Source organism: Hemitrygon akajei, chromosome 13, assembly GCF_048418815.1.
Source record: "Hemitrygon akajei chromosome 13, sHemAka1.3, whole genome shotgun sequence".
Classification (NCBI taxonomy): domain Eukaryota; kingdom Metazoa; phylum Chordata; class Chondrichthyes; order Myliobatiformes; family Dasyatidae; genus Hemitrygon; species Hemitrygon akajei.
The window spans coordinates 11807876-11829389 of NC_133136.1; the positions used below are offsets into that span (position 1 = coordinate 11807876).

Consider the following 21514-nt stretch of genomic DNA (forward strand, 5'->3'; position numbering starts at 1 on the left):
TTGAAAATCTAAATATACCACATCCACTGGTTCTTCCCTATCCACTCTACTAGTTACATCTTCAAAAAATTCTATAAGATTCGTCAGACATGATTTTCCTTTCACAAATCCATGCTGACTTTGTCCGATGATTTCACCTCTTTCCAAATGTGCTGTTATCACATCTTTGATAACCGACTCTAGCATTTTCCCCACCACCGATGTCAGATTAACAGGTCTATAATTCCCTGGTTTCTCTCTCCCTCCTTTTTTAAAAAGTGGGGTTACATTAGCCACCCTCCAATCCTCAGGAACTAATCCAGAATCTAAGGAGTTTTGAAAAATTATCATTAATGCATCCACTATTTCTTGGGCTACTTCCTTAAGCACTGTGGGATGCAGACCATCTGGCCCTGGGGATTTATCTGCCTTTAATCCCTTCAATTTATCTAATACCACTTCCCTACTAACATGTATTTCCCTCAGTTCCTCCATCTCATTAGACCCTCGGTCCCTTACTATTTCCGGAAGATTATTTATGTCCTCCTTAGTGAAGACAGAACCTTGTCCTCAGCCTCTTCCTGTCGAAGCCTCTCGAGTCAAAGCCTCAAATCTCCACTCCTTCACTGGCCCACTTACTCACTAGCCGCTTTCCACAGGAAATGCTGGAGGAACTCAGCAGGCCAGGCAGCATCTATGGGAAAAAAGTACAGTCAGCCTTTCAGGCTGAAACTCTTCAGCAGGACTGGAGAAAAAAAGCTGAGGAGTAGATTTAAAAGGTGGGGGGGCTCACAGATATTGTTCTTTCTGGGGCAAATAAAGAGAGGATGTTGATGGATGTCTTTCCACCATGAGCTTCAAGTTGAATGCAAATTAGTGCACGCAGGAAATGACATAAAAACATGCCTACGTACAGGAAGTGATGTTCATACAAAAGGAACTGTGCCTTTAGAGGCCAAAACAAGCAATGTACTTAATTTTACATTAGTGTTCCACACCCACATCCTTCTGTGTACTGTAGACAATGAAGGAAACATCTGTTTGCTAAATAAAGAACAAATGCCTCTCCTTTGTCTCAACATCTCAACACATACCCATCAAGTAAAGATCCAACAAAATACAATCCACCAGGCAACTTGGGAAAACAAGTCTTTCATCTTGAATCTTCCGCTGTGCAAACAGATCAGGATGGGTCCTGAAGTTCCAGATGATCATTGTAATTAAAATGGAGCAACAGAAAATGGAGTATTATATCGTTAAAAGTTTAGTTGTACTTTGCATACTCTCCATAGAAAGGACTGTCCATCTGGAGAAGGTCAGGGAGTCTATAAAACTGCCCTCAATTTTCACTTCAATCAATTTGCTCTAACTCTGGGGACAATTCCTCAACACAAAAGGAAATCATAAGACCATAAGATGTAGGAGCAGAGTTAGGCCATTTGAGCCATCGTCTCCTCTGCCATTTCATCATGGCTGATCCATTTCCCTCTTAGCCCCAATCACCTTCCTTTTCCCTGTATCTCCTCAATTTCACACAAATCCACAATTTCCTGTTCCCAAATCCATATTTCTGTGGCTCCAATATCAAATGTTATTTTTGATATCATTTTACCATTGAATAATTAAGCTCCTTTCAATTTTGGGTACTAAATATTGGAAATAATATGGTGACTTTGCCAATGATACAACTGTTGTTGGCAGAATCCCCGATGGTGATGAGGAGGTGTACAGGAGTGAGATAGATCAGCTGGTTTATTGATGTTGCAACTACAGCCTTGCACTCAATGTCACTAAGAATTGATTGTGGACTCAAGAAGGGGAAGTTGAAGGAACGCACACCAGTACTCATCAAAGGGAGAGGATGAGCAGTTTCAGATACTTGACTGTCAACATCTCTGAAGCTCCATCCCAGTGCAATTACAAAGAAGGTATGTCAGCAATTATATTTCATTAGGATTTTGAGATTTAGTATACAACCAAAGATACTAACAGATTTCTACTCATTAACCGTGGAAAGCATTCTGACTGGTTGCATTGCTGTATGAAGGAGCCACTGCGAAGGATCAGAAAAAGCTGCAGTGACATGTAAACTCAGCCAGATCCATCGTGGGCACTAGCCTCTCCACCATTGAGGACATCTTCTAAACCGATGCCTCAGAAAGGCAACATCCATGATTAACAACCCCCATCTACCAGGACATGACCTCTTCTCAAAGCTACCATTAAGGAGGAGGTACAGGAGCCTGGAAACGCACACTCACTGAAAACTGCTTCTTCCCCTCCTCCATCAGATCTGTAAACAGACAATGAATCAATTCATGAACACTACCTCACTATTATTGCTCTCTATTTTGCACTTCATGTATGTGTGTGTATATATATATATATATATACCTTATTGTAATTTATGGAATTTTAAATATTGCAATATACTGCTGCTGTAATACATCAAATTTTATGGGCTATGTGGTGATATTAAACCTGATTCTGAATCTGATTCAGTGCCTCATTGTCTCAAAAATCCACTTAGCAACCAGCCTTGGTAGAGCTCAGGTGCTAACTCTAATAGCTCTGAAAACAGGCATGAGGATTACAATATGCAATTCACCCCAATCCCTTCTCTGAAAGGTGGGAAATGAGCCAAGTTCATGCTGCTTTCTCATTTGGCACAAAACAAAAACCACGAACCATGCTGTTCAATAGTTAGTTGCTTCAGCAGGGAGCCACTATATTGAACGTTACCAGTTAAAGCTGGACTACACTGAGGTCCTCTGTAATTCTAAAGGGAGATGTGCATCATGGCTGCAGCTACAGGACCATAATCAGAATCTGAATCAGAATCAGGTTTATTATCACCGGCATGTGACGTGAAATTTGTTAACTTAGCGGCAGCAGTTCAATGCAATACATAATCTAGCAGAGAGAAAAATAATAATAAATAAAATAAAAATAACAATAATAATAATTAAACAAGTAAATCAATTGCGTATATTGAACAGATTTTTAAAAACATGGAAAAACAGAAATATTGTATATTTTTTAAAAAGTGAGGTAGCGTCCAAAGATTCAATGTCCGTTTAGGAATCAGATGGCAGAGGGGAAGAAGCTGTTCCTGATTTGTTGAGTGTGTCCCTTCAGGCTTCTGTACCTCCTACCTGATGAAGTAAGACATAGGAGCAGAATTGAGCCTTTCAGCCCATCGAGTCTACTCTGTCATTCAATCATGGCTGATTTATTTTCCCTCTCAACCCCATTCACCTGCATTCTCCCCTTTGTCACCCTAACTAATTAAAAGCCTATCAGCCTCTGCTTTAAATATACTCAATGACTTGGCCTCCACAGCCGTCTGTGGCAATCAGTTCCACAGATTCACCATCCTCTTGCTAAAGAAATTTCTCCTCATCTCTGTTCTAAAGAGAGGTTCTTCTATTCTGAGGCTGTGCTCTTTGAAACTAGACTCTCCCATGATTGGAAACATTCTTTCCACATCCACTCTGTCTAGGCCTTTCAATATTTGCAAGGTTTCATTCTTCTAAACTCCTGCGAGTACAGGCCCAAAGACATCAAATGCTGTTCCTACTTAACCCTTTGATTCCCAGGATCATGTTCATAAACTTCCTCTGGATCCACTGCTTTGCCAGCACATCCTTTCTTAGATTCTGGGGTGGTGGAATCAGGTACAATCATTATATTTAAGAAGCATTTGGACAAGCACTTACAAAATCCAGGCACAGAATAATATGGCTCTAATGTAGGCAAATATGGTTTTAAGCTCATTGCCTCCTTCCAGCTTTGTAAGGATTTGCCATTAATATAGGGATTTTATTTATTTATTGAGATACAGTGCAGAATAGGCCCTGCTGGCCCTTCAGGCCCTGCCATCCAGCAATCCCCTAATTTAATCCTAACCTAATCATGGAACAATTTACAATGACCAATTAATCTATCAACCAGTATGTCTTTGGACTGTGGGAGGAAACCGAAGAACCCAGAGGAAGCCCATGGGGAGAATGTACAAGCTCCTTACAGGCAGCGGCAGGAATTGAACCAGGGCTGCTGGGACTGTGAAACGTTGTGCTAACCACGACATTACCATAACAATTTTGCAAGGCGTGTTGAAGAACAAATTAAATTGAAATGCAGAATGGGATTGATTTCGAGCTTAAATCTGAAGAATAAACAGTTTGCAAGTTGATAAAAGCATATGGTGTGTTGGCCTTCGTAAGTCAGGGGCACTGAGTTCAAAAGCAGCATGGTAACATTAAGGTCTATACAGCTCTGGTTGGGTTCACACTGGGAGTACTGAGTTCAGTTCTGGTCGCCTCATTATAGGAAGGATGTGGAAGCTTTAGCGAGGGTACAGAGGAGATTTACCAGGATGCTGCCTGGATTAGAGAGCATATCTTATTAAGATAGGTTGAGTGAACTAGGGCTTTTCTCTTGGAGCAAAGGAGGATGAGAAGTGACTTGATCGAGGTGTACAAGATTATAAGAGGCAGATCCTGAGTGGACACCCAGAGAATTTTTACTAGGGCAGAATTGGCTAATAAGAGGGAGTATAACTTTAAGGTGTTTGGAGGTATTTAAGGGAGGTTATGTATTTAATATTTCAATAATAACAGTAACCTTGTATATATTGGTTGATTAAGCATTCTTGTTTGTTAGTTCATTATGGGTTATATGAAAAAATACGATAATTTCATACATAATCACGTTACCACGTGATGCATGCACACCTCACGTAAAGTAAAACTTGAGCTAAACCTGCATAATTGGACTCCCATCTTCATTTGAATTAGTTTAATGTCCTGAAGTTACAGAAATAACGGGGGGGCAGTGGTGTCAGAGGGAGGTATTTTACAGAGTGGTGGGTATGTGGAACGTGTTGCTAGGGTTGGTAGTAGAGTCCAATTCTTAGATAGACACGTGGGTGAAAGGAAAATTGGGGGTTATGTAAGAGGGAAGGGTTAGCTAGGTCTTAGGGTAGGTGAGCAGGTTGGTACCACATTGTGGGCCAAAGGGCCTGTACTGTTCTAGTTCTATGTTAATTCCTTCTTATCATTCCAGTCTCGATCTTTCATCACTTTTTTTTATTGGTTTCAGTGTTTGATTCTTCAAAGTATACTAACTCTTCATTTCACACTCTACTTGCTTTCCGTGCAAACTCCTGAAATGATGTGAAGCAACACACACAAAATGCTGGAGGAAGTAAGCAGGCCAGACGGCACCTACGGAAAAGCAAAGTCAGTCGACTTTTCAGGCTGAGACCCTTCATCAGGACTGGAAAGTCTTCTCCTCTCTCTTCTCAGCCCTGATGAAGGGTCTTGGCCAAAGACGTCGACTATTTACTCTTTTCCACAGACCCTGCCTGGCCTGCAGAGTTCCTTCAGCGTTTTGTATGTGTTGCTTTGGATTTCCAGCATCGGCAGATTTTCTCGTGTTCCTGAAATGATTTGTTGAGTTCCATCTTTATCTATCTCAATAACTGTAATCAATACTATTCTCAAACCTGATGGCTCTTCATTGAAGATTTCTACCTTTCTGCCATCTTGCTTTATTTCTGCACTTTCTGTCTGGAGCATTTCTGGTCTTTTATCTTTGAACTGTTAATTTTCTGACCTAATGTTTAAAATCAATCCCATTCTGCATTCAATTTAATTTGTCCTTTCCCATTTGCCTTCCATATGTCCTGCACAATCCTTTCTCAATGCTGTCCCGAGGCAATACTCCATATTATTTACATTCTTGCTACAACCACAGTCCAACTCTTGAGGCTATTTCTGCGGGCACTGTTGCTGTCACTAAGCCGTTGCACATTTTTTTCAAGAAAACAACTTTATACTTTGCAACAAACACAAATTGCTGGAGGAACTCAGTAGACCAGGCAGCGTCTATGGAGATGAATCAACAGTCAACGTTTCAGGTCATTAGGACTGGAGAGGGAAGGGAAAGAAGCTGGAATAACAGATGATGCATCTGCTGAATCTCTTGTGTTTAAACTTTATACTTCGTCAGCAAAAAGGAAAAATCAAAACTGCAGGTGTAACAAGGAAGATCCACAATGATTATCAAACTTAGTAAACATTTCGAAAGTCTAATTATGGATTTGTGTTTGTGGCAGAACAATCTATATCAGAATCTGGAACATGGCAAAATGTTACTAAAACACTGTTACATCACACACATCTGCACCTGCAGATTTTCTCATATTTGTGACTAAAGCATTGTATCAACTTTATGCCACCCTTGTGGAGAGGCAGCAAGAGATATTTTATTTTAAGAGACGGCACGAAACAGGTCCTTCTGGCCAAATAAGCCGAATCACAGAATAATTCACAATGACCTAGTGCATCTTCAGACCATGGAAGGAAAGCAGGAACCCAAAGGGAATCCACATGTTCACAAGAAGGACGTGCGAACTCCTTTCAGATGGCACCGGAAGTGAACTCCGAACTCCGATGCCCCGAGCTGGAATAGAGTCGTGCTAACCACTATGCTTCTGTGCTGCCAGTTACTTGGGATAAACAATACATGAGGGACTATGAGCTAATACCAAAGCTCATATCAAAGTTAATGGGATATACAAAGTTAAGAATGACTCCAGGAGATGTAAGCAGGCAAACAGTTAATTCAAGGGAATGTGAGATATGAGCTCCTGCTGCCAGGTACACAGTGCATTTTTGTGCACCTGGAGCTCATGGGAATTCTGAGAGGTTTTGGCGCATTGGCTTTGATAGGGTACCGCGGTGGCATAGTGGATAGTACACCTCTATCATAGCTTGGGTCATTCCAGAGTTTGGAGTTCAATTCCGATGCTGTCTGTAAGGAGTTTGTATGTTCTCTCCATGAACTGTTTGGGTTTTCTCCAGGTGCTCTGGTTTCCTCCCACATTCCTTAGACATAATGGTTAGCAGGTTAATTGGCCATTGTGAATTCTTCTGTGATTCGACTAGGTGGGTTGCTGGGCAGTGGGGCTCATTGTGCTGGAAGGGTCTGTCTCATAAATAAAAGTACTGAATACAGGAGTTGGGATGTTATAATGACGTTGGACAAGATGTTGGTGAGGCAAAATTTCACCCACCTACAAGAAAGATGCTGATAGGATTGGAGAGGTAGTGAGAAAATTCACAAGGATGTTGCTGCAACTTGAGAATTTGAGTAACAGGGAAAGGTTGAGTAGGTTAGGACTTTATTCCCTGGAGAGAAGGAGAATGAGGGGAGATTTGATAGAGATAGACAAAATATTCTGAGGGGTATAGAACAAACTGCCAGTGGAAGTAGTAGATATAGGTTCGATTTTAACACTTAAGAGAAATTTGGATTGGTACATGGATGGGAGGAGTATGGAGGGCTGTGGTCCGAGTGAGGGTTAATGAGGCAAGACAGAATAACAGTTTGGCTTGGACAGGATGGGCCAAAGAGATTGTTTCTATGCTGTTGTGCTCTACGATTCTATGTCACTACATTAACAAAGCTGCTAAATCTCTTAAAATAAACAATTACATAACTGCAGCACAGAAGCCAGCTCTTTTGTACGGATTTAAGCCCCATTTCATCTGACATCTCCATTGAATCAGAAGCAAAAAGGATCACGTGTGGATTGCTTCTGCTGGCAGCTTGTTCCACATTCACACCGTCCTCAGAGTGAAGATTCCCTGTAGATTCCCCTTAAGCATTTCACAGTTCATCCTTAACCTATGACCTCTAGTTCTAGCCTCACCCAATCTCAGCAGAGAAAGCCCACTTGAATTTGTCCTGTCTATACCCCTCTATATCACATTGAAGCTGTCAGCAATGATCTGGTATTGAGTCCATGTACCTGTCAAAGAGACTTTTAAACATATAAAATTACTCAAATTTTAATTCCTGCTTTAAATGGGTAACTGTGTGAAACAAGTTAATAGACATTTACTAATGCTAATTGATAACAAAAACTTCTATATTCTGAGTCACCAGATACCTAAGCAGTTGAAAACACCTTTGTCGTGGTGAACCAGAGTCGACCGAACAAGTGGCTTAACTTTGCTCTTATAGTCATTTGTAGTATATAATATAATTGTGACCACATCTGTGGTTTCCTCTGACAGATTCAGATTCATTTATCATGTGTACATTGAAACATAGAGTGAAATGTGTCATTTGCATTAGCAACCAACACAACCTAACGATGTGCTGGGAGAAGCCCATTAGCAGCATACCAACCTCCCTCTATGTGAAAGGCTTGCTGCTCAGGTCATTTTTAAATACTTCCCCTCTCTACTTTGAGACACCATCCCCACCCCACCTCCCCCAGGAAAATTACTATGATCCACCTTCTCAATGCCCATTCTGTAAAAGGGCTGGATGGTTTGGAGTTCGCAAAATGTGTGCAGGATAGTTTTTTGCAACAATACATAGAGGTACCAACTAGAGAAGGGGCAGTGTTGGATCTCCTGTTAGGGAATGAGATAGGTCAGGTGACGGAGGTATGTGTTGGGGAGCACTTCGGGTCCAGTGAACACAATGCTATTAGTTTCAATATAATTATGGAGAATTGGACTGGACCCAGGGTTGAAATTTTTGATTGGAGAAAGGCTAACTTTGAGAAGATACGAAAGGATTTAGAAGGAGTGGATTGGGACAACTTGTTTTATAGGAAAGATGTAATAGAGAAATGGAGGTCATTTAAAGGTGAAATTTTGAGTGTACAGAATCTTTATGTTCCTGTTAGGTTGAAAGGAAAGGTTAAAAGCTTGACAGAGCCATGGTTTTCAAGAGATATTGGAAACTTGGTTCAGATAAAGAGAGAGATTTACTATAAGTATCGGCAGCATGGAGTAAATGAGGTGCTTGAAGAATATAAAGAATGTAAAAAGAATCTTAAGAAAGAAATTAGAAAAGCTAAAAGAAGATACAAGGTTGCTTTGGCAAGTAAGGTGAAAATAAATCCAAAGGGCCTCTACAGTTATATTAATAGCAAAAGGATAGTGAGGGATAAAATTGGTCCCTTAGAGAATCAGAGTGGACAGTTATGTGTGGAGCCGAAAGAGATGGGGGAGATTTTGAACAATTTCTTTTCTTTGGTATTCACTAAGGAGAAGGATATTGAATTGTGTAAGGTATGGGAAACAAGTAGGGTAGTTATGGAAGCTATAATGATTAAAGAAGAGGAAGTATTGGTGCTTTTAAAGAATATAAAGGTGGATAAGTCTCCAGTTCCTGACAGGATATTCCCTAGAACCTTGAGGGAAGTTAGAGTAGAAATAGCAGGGGCTCTAACAGAAATATTTCAAATGTCATTATACATGGGGAAGGTTCCAGAGGATTGGCATATTGCTCATGTGGTTCCATTGTTTAAAAAGGGTTCTAAGAGTAAACCTAGCAATTATCGGCCTGTAAGTTTGATGTCAGTGGTGGGTAAATTAATGGAAAGTATTCTTAGAGATGGTATATATAATTACCTGGATAGACAGGGTCTGATTAGGAACAGTCAACATGGATTTGTGCGTGGAAGGTCATGTTTGACAAATCTTATTGAATTTTTTGAAAAGGTTACTAGGAAAGTTGATGAGATGTTGTCTATATGGACTTCAGTAAGGCCTTTGACAAGGTTCTACACGGAAGGTTAGTTAGGAAGGTTCAATCGTTAGGTATTAATATTGAAGTAGTAAAATGGATTCAACAGTGGCTGGATGGGAGATGCCAGAGAGTAGTGGTGGATAACTGTCAGGTTGGAGGCTGGTGACTAGTGGTGTGCCTCAGGGATCTGTACTGGGTCCAATGTTGTTTGTCATATACATTAATGATCTGGATGATGGGATGGTAAATTGAATTAATAAGTATGCAGATGATACTGAGATAGGTGGCGTTGTGGATAATGAAGTAGGTTTTCAAAGTTTGCAGAGAGATTTAGGCCAGTTAGAAGAGTGGGCTGAAAGCTGGCAGATGGAGTTTAATGTTGATAAGTGTAAGGTGTTACATTTTGGTAGGACTAATCAAAATAGGACATACATGGTAAATGGTAGGGCATTGAGGAATGCAGTAGAACAGAGTGACCTAGGAATAATGGTGCATAGTTCCCTGAAGGTGGAATCTCATGTGGATAGGGTGGTGAAGAAAGTTTTTGGTATGCTGGCCTTTATAAATCAGAGCATTGAGTATAGGAGTTGGGATGTAATGTTAAAATTGTACAAGGCATTGGTGAGGCCAAATTTGGAGTATTGTGTACAGTTCTGGTCACCGAATTATAGGAAAGATGTCAACAAAATAGAGAGAGTACAGAGGAGATTTACTAGAATGTTACCTGGGTTTCAGCACCTGTTACAGAGAAAGGTTGAACAAGTTAGGTCTTTATTCTTTGGAGTATAAAAGGTTGAGGGGGGACGTGATAGAGGTATTTAAAATTATGAGGGGGATAGATAGAGTTGATGTGGATGGGCTTTTTCCATTGAGAGTAGGGGAGATTCAAACAAGAGGACATGAGTTGAGAGTTAAGGGGCAAAAGTTTAGGGGTAACACAAGGGGGAACTTCTTTACTCAGAGTGGTAGCTGTGTGGAATGAGCTTCCTGTAGAAGTGGTAGCGGCAAGTTCGATATTGTCATTTAAAAAAAATTGAATTGGTATATGGGCAGGAAAGGAATAGAGGATTATGGGCTGAGTGCAGGTCAGTGGGACTAGGTGAGAGTAAGTGTTCGGCACGGACTAGAAGGGCCGAGATGGCCTGTTTCTGTGCTGTAATTGTTCTATGGTTATATGCCCTTAATGATTTTATACACATCTGTAAAGGATCTTTCCAGGAAACCGAAAACTTTGGTAGAATTTACTTGTTGCTTCCTTAACATACTAATATCCTTTTAGAGGCAATCAGCTACTAAATGGATTTATCTCTACACATTTCTTTGACTTCGATCGTTAGACAATATCTACATACACTCAGTAGCCACTTTTATTGAGTACCTCCTGAACTAATAAAGTGGCCACTGAGTGTATGTCCATTGTCTTCTGCTGCTGTAGCCCATCCATGTTCTCTATAAACTCTAGAGACTGTTGTGTGTGAAAATCCCAGGAGATCAGCAGCTTCTGAGATATTCAAACCACCCTGTCTGGTACCGGCAATTATTCCACGTTCGAACTCACTTAGATCACATTTCTTCCCCCATTCTGGTGTTCAGTCTGAACAACAAATGAACCTCTTGACTGTGCCTGCATGCTTTTATGCATCGAGTTCCTGCCACACGATTGGCTGATGAGATATTTGCATTAGCAAGCAGGTGTATTGATGTACCACTGAGTGTATGAGGCATTGCCATTGAAACATCGATTATAATCGATACCTGTACCTGGCTAGAAGCCCGGGATTATTTGGCTGATTAGATGTTTCCATTAATGAGCACTATACAGGTGTACCTAATAATGTGACCACCGGGAGTACATTTTGCACTAACGATCAAAAATTAATTTCTCCCATATCAAAACTGAATGCTCAACACAAGTGTTGTCCACTTGCTGCAAAACTCTTGCCTGTTATCCTTTTGAGTTTAAGATTATAAGCAGCATAGTTGAGTGGACAGCCAGCATCGTTACTCCAGTGCAGCAATGCCCGAAACCAGAGGATATCCTTTTAAGGTGAGCGGGGGAAATTTGAGGGGAGATGTCAGAAAAAAGTGAGTGGTGAGGTTCCACATGGCCAGGTTTAGAAATAGTTATTACCCTCCACCATCAGGCTCCTTGACTGGCATGGAAAAGTTCACTCACCTCAACTCTGAACTGAATCCACAACCTACTGACTCACTTTCGAGGACTCGACAGCTCATGTTCTCAGTATTATTCATTTATTTATTTACTTTAGCTTGCACTGTTTGCCTTCTTTTGCACATTGGTTGTTTGTCAGTCTTTGCTTATGTCAGGTTCAGAATCAGAATTTCTTTTCACTGAAATATCAAAGGTTAATTTAGTATCAGACAATGTGCACAGTATACAAACTGAAACCTGTCTTCTTCACAGAAATCCACGAATCAAGAACTCCCATAGAATGAATGATAGAAACATTGAAGCCCCGAAGCCCCCTCCCCCTCCCCTTGAGCAAGCAGCAGCAAAAGTATCAACTTCCCGCCCCCCCCCATTGTGCCAATGGAAGTACCAACAGCCCAGAACACCCAAAGAGATCTTGATCCAGAGTCCATCAAAACTACAGTCCATAACCCAGCACTTCGGTATCTCAGGCAGGCTCTCTCTCTGCATTTTGCTGGAGAACGGCAGTACAGTGCAATACAGAAAACGCTATAAATTACAATAAGAAGTATATACAGATATATATATATATAATAAGTAGTGCAAAAAGAGAACAAAAATAATAGTGAGGTAGTAAGACCATTTTTTCATAAATTCTTATGTATTTCTTTATTTCCCTGTAAATGCCCACAAGTAAATGAGTCTCAAGGTGACATATCTCATGATGACATATAATGTATGTAGTTTGATAATAAATTTACTTTGATTTGGGCACCTGGAACGCCCTGCTGGTAGTCATGGTAGAGGTTGATACAGTAGAGACGTTTGCGCTTTGGGTGTTTGATGTTTTCTTGAACAGATTCCGTGGCGTTTCTCTGTTTCGTGGCTGCCTGCAGGGGGGTTGAATCTCAGAGTTTATTCTGTATGCATACTTTGATAACAAATGTACTTCTGATCTTTGAAGAATCTTAGCTAGGCTCATGGATGTAAAAAAGATGGAGGGTGAGAGGGAGGGGGTTAGACTGATCATGAAGTAGGTTTAGACAGGTTAGCATAACATGGTGGGCTGAAGGGACGTACTGTGCTGTACTGTTCTATGTTCCTGTGGCAGAGGCTTTACTGAGCTTCAACAAACATTATGCTGTTCGACAACCTCATTGTTAACTCTTGCTTTTCCATTTGTACTAATACAAAAATAAAAACTATATAAATTGAAAACAGACTGGAAAAATGAAACATCGCAGCAAATATCTGAAGGAAGAGAGGAGCGATGCCTAGAGATCTGTTTACATATTACTGCAATTGCCATTAATTTTAGATTCAAGATGTCATTCCCAGTACACAAGTGAAAAAGGACAACAAAATAATTGTTACTCTGGATCTGAAGCAACACAGAAAAAAAACAATGAAATAAAGGGCACAATAATAAAAAATACATATGAATAGCTTATATACATAGATTGATTTCTGTAATGTGACACTAGGCACAGTAGTGTCTACATAAGACGACTTTGACAGGAAATGATAAAGTAGTGATGGTTGGGGGTGTGGAGGGGTGGGTTATTGGGTGGAGGTTTTGATCAGCCTCATTGCTTGGGGAAAGTCACTGTTTTTAAGTCTGGTGGTCCTGATATGGATGCTACATAGCCTCCTCCCTGATGGGAGTGGGGTAAACAGTCCATGAGCAGGGTGAGTGGGATCCTTCATGATGTTACCTGCCCTTTCCGGCATCTTTTGGTAATCGGTCGTTGATGATGGGTAGACTGGTGCTGGTGATACATTGGGCAATTTTGACTACCTGTTGTAAAGCCTTCCTGTCCACCGCAGCAGCATGCAGTGATGCACCTCTCTTCTGTGCTCCTGTAGACTGGTGTGAATGTAGATGTGCATCGTCCAGCTCTCTGCCTCATCAGAGAGTAGAAGCGTTGGTGATTCCATGTAAATTTTCCAGTACTGGTGAACATGATGTGTCATAATGCTTGTGCTACACCAGATGACCATGACTTTTTGTCATCTACAGTGAATTATAAACAGAGCCCTTCACATCGTCAATGATTTCTCCCATCTTCCAACAATTTATGAAGAAAAAGCATTTCAGGATGTATATTGTATACATTTCTCTGACATTAAATGTGCCTTTAAAACCTTTGAATTTCTTTGACCCCCTACCATCAGGCAGGAGATACCATCCCATTAGTACAGGGACTGTTAGGAAAGGGAACAGCTTCATGTATGAAGTACCAGTACTGCTATACTACTTACTTTTTAACTGGTCTCATAAATACACATTATAAATGACAATCTTGTGAATATATGTTTTTATTTGTTAATTTTTTATGTGTTGTGTCCCTTGGTCCAGAGGAACGTTGTTTCGTTTAGCAGTATACAACTATACATTTGAATGACAATAAACTTGAACTTGAGTTTGTCTTGAACTTGAACTAGAACATTTCTCTGGAAACACTCCTGGCCACTTACAGAGAAGCTCAGTTCCACAGAACTCTGTTTATTGCTGCTGCCCAGCTTAATAACATTCTCCCCACAGAATGCGCGGGTTTTGTCCGGGTGCTCCGGTTTCTTCCCACAGTCCAAAGACAGTAGGTTAGTAGGTTAATCGGTCGTTGTGAATTGTCCCATGACTAGATTAGAGTTAACTTGAGTTGCTGGCTGATGCAACTTGGTGGCCTGGAAGGGCCTGTTCTGTGCTGTATCTCTAAAATAAACAGAATAAATAAATATTCAGTCAGTTTACAGTCTTCTTTGAGTTTTGTTACATTGAGCTTTGGAAAGTGCTCTGTGAATCAAAAGATCAACAAAGACAATCTCCTCAAAGTTGGATGAGGTGAACTATTATTTTACCACAACCCTCTTTACAGTGATGATCCCCTGGGCATACGGGAGGTCTAGAACCACAAAGCTAAGGTCAGAAATTGTCAAACTTGGTCAGGGACACTGAGAAAGAGGGTAAGACTTGTTCATCGCGATTGACATAATTCATAGGACATAATTCATGTGTAGTTTACATATATCTTACATTAATTTATTTTAATAATATATCACATGATTTACCTTGTAGTAATAAATATTGAAAGGCCTAGGTACAATGGATGTGAAGAGGCTGTTACCTACGGTGGGAGAATCTGAGAACTAAGGACATGGCCTCAGAATAGAGGGATGTCCCTTTAGAACAAAGGTGAGCAGGAATTTCTGTAGCCAGAGAGTGGTGAATCTATGGAATTCTTTCCCATGGGCAGCTGTGGAGGCCAAGTTCACTGGGTATATTTAAAGCAGAGGTTGATAGGTTCTTGATTAGTCAGGGTGTCAAAGATTACAGGGAGAAGGCAGTAGAATGGGGTTGAGATGGATAATAAATCAGCCATGATGGAATGGCAGTGCAGATTTGATTGCCCAATGGCCTAATTCTATTCCTATGTCTTATAAACTGTAGGTTGCACAATCAATTCAGAGCTGTGTTGAGGTGGTTATCCACACGTGTTCAAGAGCCTGGGGGTGTGGAACCTAAAGTTCCTGCCCAATGGAAAAAGCCATCAGTGAACATGGCCTGGATGGTGGAGGACCTTGCTGATGGATACTGCTTTCTTGTGGCAATGTTCCATATAAATGTGCTCAATGATCAGGAGGGCTTTGCCTGTGATGGACTGGGTTGTATCTACCACTATCTAGAAACATCTCCATTCCTGGTTATTGGTGTTTCCATACCAAGCTGTGATGCAACCACTTAAGATACTCTACACTCTGCATCTATAGAAATTTGTCAAAGTTTTAAATGACATGCCAATCTATGCAAGCTTCTTTAAATTCCTCAGTGTTATCATTTCAGAGGATTTGTCCTGGGTCCTGAATGTAAGGGCCATTACAAAGAAAGCATAGCAGTGCCTCGACTATCTTAGAAGTTTGCAAAGATTCAGCGTGTCATCTAAAACTTTGACAAACTACCATCGGTGTGTAATGGAGAGTATATTGACTGGCTGTATTAGAGCCTGGTATGGAAACACCATTGTGCTTGCACGGAAACTCCTTCAAAAAGTAGTGAACACAGTCCACTCCACCACAGGCAAAGCCCTCCCCACCACTGAGCACATCTGAATAAAGCACTGTCCCAGGAAAGCAGCATCCATCATCAAGGACTCCCAACACCCAGGTCACACTCTCTTCTCGCCGTTGACATCAGGAAGAAGATATAGCCGCCTTAGGACCTTCACCACCAGGTTCGGGAATAGTTATTACCCCTCAACCATCAGGCTTTTGAATCAGAGGGAGGAGATAAGAGGGCGCCAGAAGGCAACTTCTTCAAGCGCATCGTAGAAACAGCTTAAATTCCTCTCTTTAACGTCTCTTTCTCCCTTTTCAAATCAAGGTGGCTGGGGTCCTTTCAGAGTCCGTAATCTACAGCTGGACTCAAATTGCTGTTCTTTATCGCAGTTTCAATGTTTCAGTCTGAAACGACACCTGTTCGAGCTCACCCAATTTGAGAACCATCTCAAGAAGGGATAAAAAGTTATATCTGTTTCATTCATCTCTTCAATCTGTCACCGTTTGTTAATTATGGTCTTTCAACAGTGCAAAACAATTAGATGCTGAGTGGTAATTATCATTATGCTAAAAGTTAAAAGATTATGCCCTCTAACCGAACAACTTATTTTCACAAACTATGTCGGTTTTTTCTCACTCAGTTGCTTATTTCGATACTCTTTGTTTACCACCTTTTAACATATTTTGAGTCTTATCCCCACCTTTCCTTCTCTTCCTCTTCAACTCTCTGACTGTATTCACTGTAATTCTTTTCTCTTCACCATGATACCCTCTCTGATTTCAAAGAGCCTCCACCACGAACTCTCTCTCAATTTCGATATATTTCTTCTCAATTCCTTCTTCTTCATTTTTATCATAGTCTGTATTCTATCCAGAGCATCTATAATAACGCTTGCATTTTCTCTCCTTACTCTCCGTTTTCCATTCTATCTCTACATTTTAACCCTCTCGTTATCCATTCCCATCTCCGTGTCTGAATTCCCTCCTTTCCCTTTCGTCACCAAATCTCATTTGTTTTCCTAATTACCCACCTCACATCTATACACACTCCTACGTCCTCTTTCTTTCTCTCTCTCTCTCTCTTTGATATGATTACACCAAGAAATTTAAAGCTACTAACCCACCCCATCTCCATTCCTCTGGCTCATAGACTCAGGCTTCTTCCTTCTGTAACTTGATGTATGTTTTGTGAACAGTGGCTATCCTCCTCTGTACAGATACTGAAATTTTTGCAATATCATTTGATCAACTTTGGGGGGCAAAATAATCAGTTACTTCGGATTTAACAGATGTCATTGTGCAAGTAATGGATGCCAATAAAGAAGATTCAAAAATAAGAATATACCTGTATTCACTGGGAATATACCTGCTTATTAATTCATATATCTAATCAGCCAGTCGTGTGGCAGCAACTCAATGCATAGAACATGCAGGTGTGATCAACAGGTACACTTGCTCTTCAAACCAAACTTCAGAGCGGGGAAGAAATGTGATCTAGGTGACTTTGATTGTTGGTGTCAGAAGGAGTGGTTTGAATATCTCAAAAACTGCTGATCTCCTGGGATTTTCACACACAACAGTCAGAGAATGGTGTGAAAAACAAAAAAAATCCAGTGAGTGACAGTTCGTTGGGTGAAAGTGCCTTATTAGTGAGAGAAGTCAAAGGAGAACGGCCAGACTGGTTCAAGCTGACAAGAAGGCGACTCTAACTGAAAGAACCACATTTTACCACAGTAGTGGGCAGAAGAGCATCTCTGAATGCACAACACATCAAACCTTGAAGTGGAAAAGCTACAGCAGTAGAAGACAATGAACATATACTCAGTGGCCACTTTATTAGGTACTTTCTGTACCTAATAATGTGGCCACTGAGTGTAGATATCTTTAAGTGTCTCTCTAAGTCCCATAAGTTTATCAAATGCCACTGTAATCAGCTTGTGATCCAAACAGAAATATAATACTAGTCACACCTATTGTCCAAGTGAACTGACATTACTAGGTTACATTATTGCTTAATGTAACAGTTCTTTAAGTTTGTTATAGGCAGGTGTGGTAATAGGAATAAGCTCCCTGTCACAGCGGCCGTTGGCAGGACTGGGCCCGGGAGCGGAAGAACAGCAGACTCTCTCACAGCGGGCACTGGCAATGACTCAACCTAGGAGCAGAGGGAACAGCAGACTCCCCATGAAGAGGCAGAAACAAGTGGTTATTCATAGGAATGCCAACAAAGCATCAGAGGCACGATCAAGCGAAACGAATCATTATCTACGTGCACAAGGGCTCCAACCCCAGCGCTAGTCAAGAGTCCAGATTAAATAACTATGGAATGTGGAAAACCCGTGCCAGTCACAATTAACTTAACAAGAGTAAACTGAAAGCACAAGGGATTAATAACTCTAGTTAAGAGAACAATTTGTAAATAAAGGTGCTCAAGAAACCTAGAAAGCAAGCCGCAGAGGCCGGCGGGATTCTTGACACTCCAGCTACATTGTAAATGCTCCCAATGGTATGCTTCTTAGATAGTTTCTGACAACAAAGTCCAGCTCCTGGCCTCAACTATCAGGTAGCTATTAAGCTCAGTGACATTTTGACTGACAGGAAACGGGGCAAAGGCAAGTTACTGGCATCTTAAAACCAGTCTCTTCAGGCAGATGGGGTTTGTCGGCCATGGTTGGCAGCTTATCTAGGAGAAGGAATACTCTGATCTCCAACTTCTGCTGTCTTGTGATATGCCCACTCACGGGGGAGACTTCAGGAGTGAACTCCCAGGAGAAAAATCTGGAGCTGGAGTTCCTAAGGCAGTCCTACATTGTGCTCAACACTGACTGTTCACTCTGCAATGCTGTTGGTGCCAAACAATATTGTCTCTTCTGTTCGTTTGGGCTCATCAGCTACGTGAAAAGGGGGAGCTTGCTGCATTGGCAAAGGCTTGCTCTTCACATCATTCTGCCCTGACCTATGTTATTGGCTCGTGTATCATGTAGACAAATGGGACGCAGCATCTATGGTTGAAACTGCCCAACAGAGGGCCGCTCAATGGCTTAGTATCAGAAATAATACAAGACTCCATTCATGAACAGCAATTAACAAAACAGAGTAGAAAAAAGTTCTTGTAAGAAATTTGGTTACATAAAGCTATTTATTTTCGAGTTACATAACTGAAAATGATTCTTTTCCAGAGTGAACACAATAAAGACCATTTTTAAGTAATTTCACAATTCTCTGAAAATTCAACCAATTACACTCAGTTGTCAGTCACTGAGGCAATTTCCACACTGCGATACCTGAGATCATGACATTTCTGCAGCAACATTTCATTTTGGGTGCTGCAGGGAAACTTGGAGGGTGGAGTCTTGTGAGTCAGTCATCGTACACTCCCAGGAATGCACAGGCCTCCTAGTCTAGCATCAGGTTACTATATCTGGCAAGTAGGTCAGTTACTCATCTTCATCCCTTGGCCAACACCTCTCCACAACTTGCCAGTCTTCCCTGTGATCCTCTCCCATCACCAACTAAATTTCTCTTCAGATTGATCACCCCATGGCTTTGCAACCAATCAATCTACCAATTTGGTTCCGTTCCACAACATCCAAATCTCACAGCAATTATCTTTATTTTAGCCAAGTTCTTTTCATTCATGCTGTTGTTAAAAGCAGCCTTATCAAATGCTATCTTTTGTATATTTAAAAACAGAACCTGGTTTAATATCACTGGCCTATGTTGTGATATTCGTTGATTTTGCAACAGCAGTACAGCACAATAGGAGGCTCTCTGCTGGTCGGGATTGACCATGGACGTTGCATCCTAGCTGTCTATGTTTTAGTCAATATGCAAGCCAGGACAATACAATATGGGGAGCAAGCTGTTGCCTATGTAACAGGCTCCCCTTCTCCATGTAGCTGATGAATCCAAAGGAACGGCAGAGACCGATATCATTTGGCACTGGCAGCATCGTGGAGTTGCAGTCAGTGTTGAACTCAACATAGGAGCTCCAGCTCAGAATTTTTCCTCGGGGTTTACTCCCGAAGCCTTCCCCATGAGTGGATATAGCTGCAAGGCAGCGGAGGCTTGAGATCAGAGTTTTCCTTGTCCTAGATCAGACAGACAGACATACTTTATTGATCCCGAGGGAAATTGGGTTTCATTACAGCCGCACCAACCAAGAATAGTGAAGAAATATAGCAATATAAAACCATAAATAATTAAATAATAATAAGTTAATCATGCCAAGTGGGCATGACACTCCTAGGGAGGAGTTGTAAAGTTTGATGGCCACAGGCAGGAATGACTTCCTATGACGCTCAGTGTTGCATCTCGGTGGAATGAGTCTCTGGCTGAACGTACTCCTGTGCCTAACCAGTACATTATGGAGTGGATGGGAGTCATTGTCCAAGATGGCATGCAACTTGGACAGCATCCTTGGAGCTGACACCCACAGCTAATGAGCCCCTTCTGCCCGAAGCGACTGGCTTTAAGGCGCCAGTAGCCCACTTTGAATGGTCAGCAGAAACGATTTTACTGGGCTTAGTAGCTAAGGCACCAGTAACTTGCATTTGTCCTTTCTCCTATCAGTAGAAATCGTACCACTGGGCTTAGTAGCTAAGCCACATGTGAAGGCCAGGAGCTGGACTTGATTGTCAGAGGCTTTTTGAGACACACGCCATTGGGAGCATTTAATAGTGAGGGGAGGGGGTCACAGGTAGATAGGGTCGTAAAGAGAGCTTTTGGCACATTGGCCTTTATAAATCAAAGTATTCAGTATAAGAGTTGGAATGTTATGGTGAGGTTGTATAAGGCATTGGTGAGGCTGAATTTGGAGTATTGTGTGCAGGTTTGGTCACCTAATTACAGGAAGGATATTACCGGTAATAAGGTTGAAAGAGTGCAGAGAAGGTTTACAAGGATGTTGCCAGGACTTGAGAAACTGAGTTACAGAGAAAGGTTGAATAGGTTAGGACTTTATTCCCTGGAGCATAGAAGAATGAGGGGAGATTTGATAGAGGTATATAAAATTATGATGGGTGTAGATAGAGTGAATGCAAGCAGGCTTTTTCCACTAGGCTAGGGGAGAAAAAAAAGAGGTCATGGGTTAAGGGTGAAGGGGGAAAAGTTTAAAGGGAACATTGGGGGGGCTTCTTCACACAGCGAGTAGTGGGAGTGTGGAATGAGCTGCCAGATGAAGTGGTGAATGCAGGCTCACTTTTAACATTTAAGAAAAACTTGGACAGGTACATGGACGAGAGGGGTATGGAGGGATATGGTCTAGGTGCAGGTCAGTGGGACTAGGCAGAAAAATGGTTCGGCACAGCCAAGAAGAGCCAAAAATCCTGTTTCTGTGCTGTAATGCTCTATGGTTCTATGGAGGGGTTGTCTCCATTACTCCCCTAGTATGACAACCTTAAGGAACCTTCAGCACAACACATAGTATTTTCTAACAGCACAATATATTAAAGATACTCTGTTATAATAAGAAATATATATAAAATATAGTGCAAAATGGGGGCAAGCTAGTGAGATGGCGTTCATGCGTCATGGGAAATTGGAAGCTCTGGTGAGGAGGCGCATGATTGCCAACATTCAGCTCAGTTCTGGGGGCTGCACACTCAGAATGTGGGGCTTACACTGTAAGTATAAGCTTACTGAATGAAGAAATGTTATTGTTACATAACAGGACAAAAATACAGCATTCTGTGCAAATTCTAATCAATTAACAGTTTTTTGGGATTAATGAGTGGAATGACATTAGTCTCCAAGAAAAGCCTCTTGTGAAGT

General features: G+C 41.3%; 1 long non-coding RNA gene across 4 annotated transcripts in view; it reads right to left on the bottom strand.

The window, feature by feature from the left end:
• Positions 1–14032: 14032 nt before the first annotated feature.
• The window catches only part of LOC140737638 (uncharacterized), a 69491-nt gene continuing 62009 nt past the window's right edge, over positions 14033–21514 (bottom strand). For all 4 annotated transcript variants that reach the window (XR_012101207.1, XR_012101209.1, XR_012101208.1 and 1 more), the window contains one exon: positions 14033–14402. This is a non-coding gene — a long non-coding RNA (uncharacterized lncRNA). The remainder of the gene's footprint in view (positions 14403–21514) is intronic.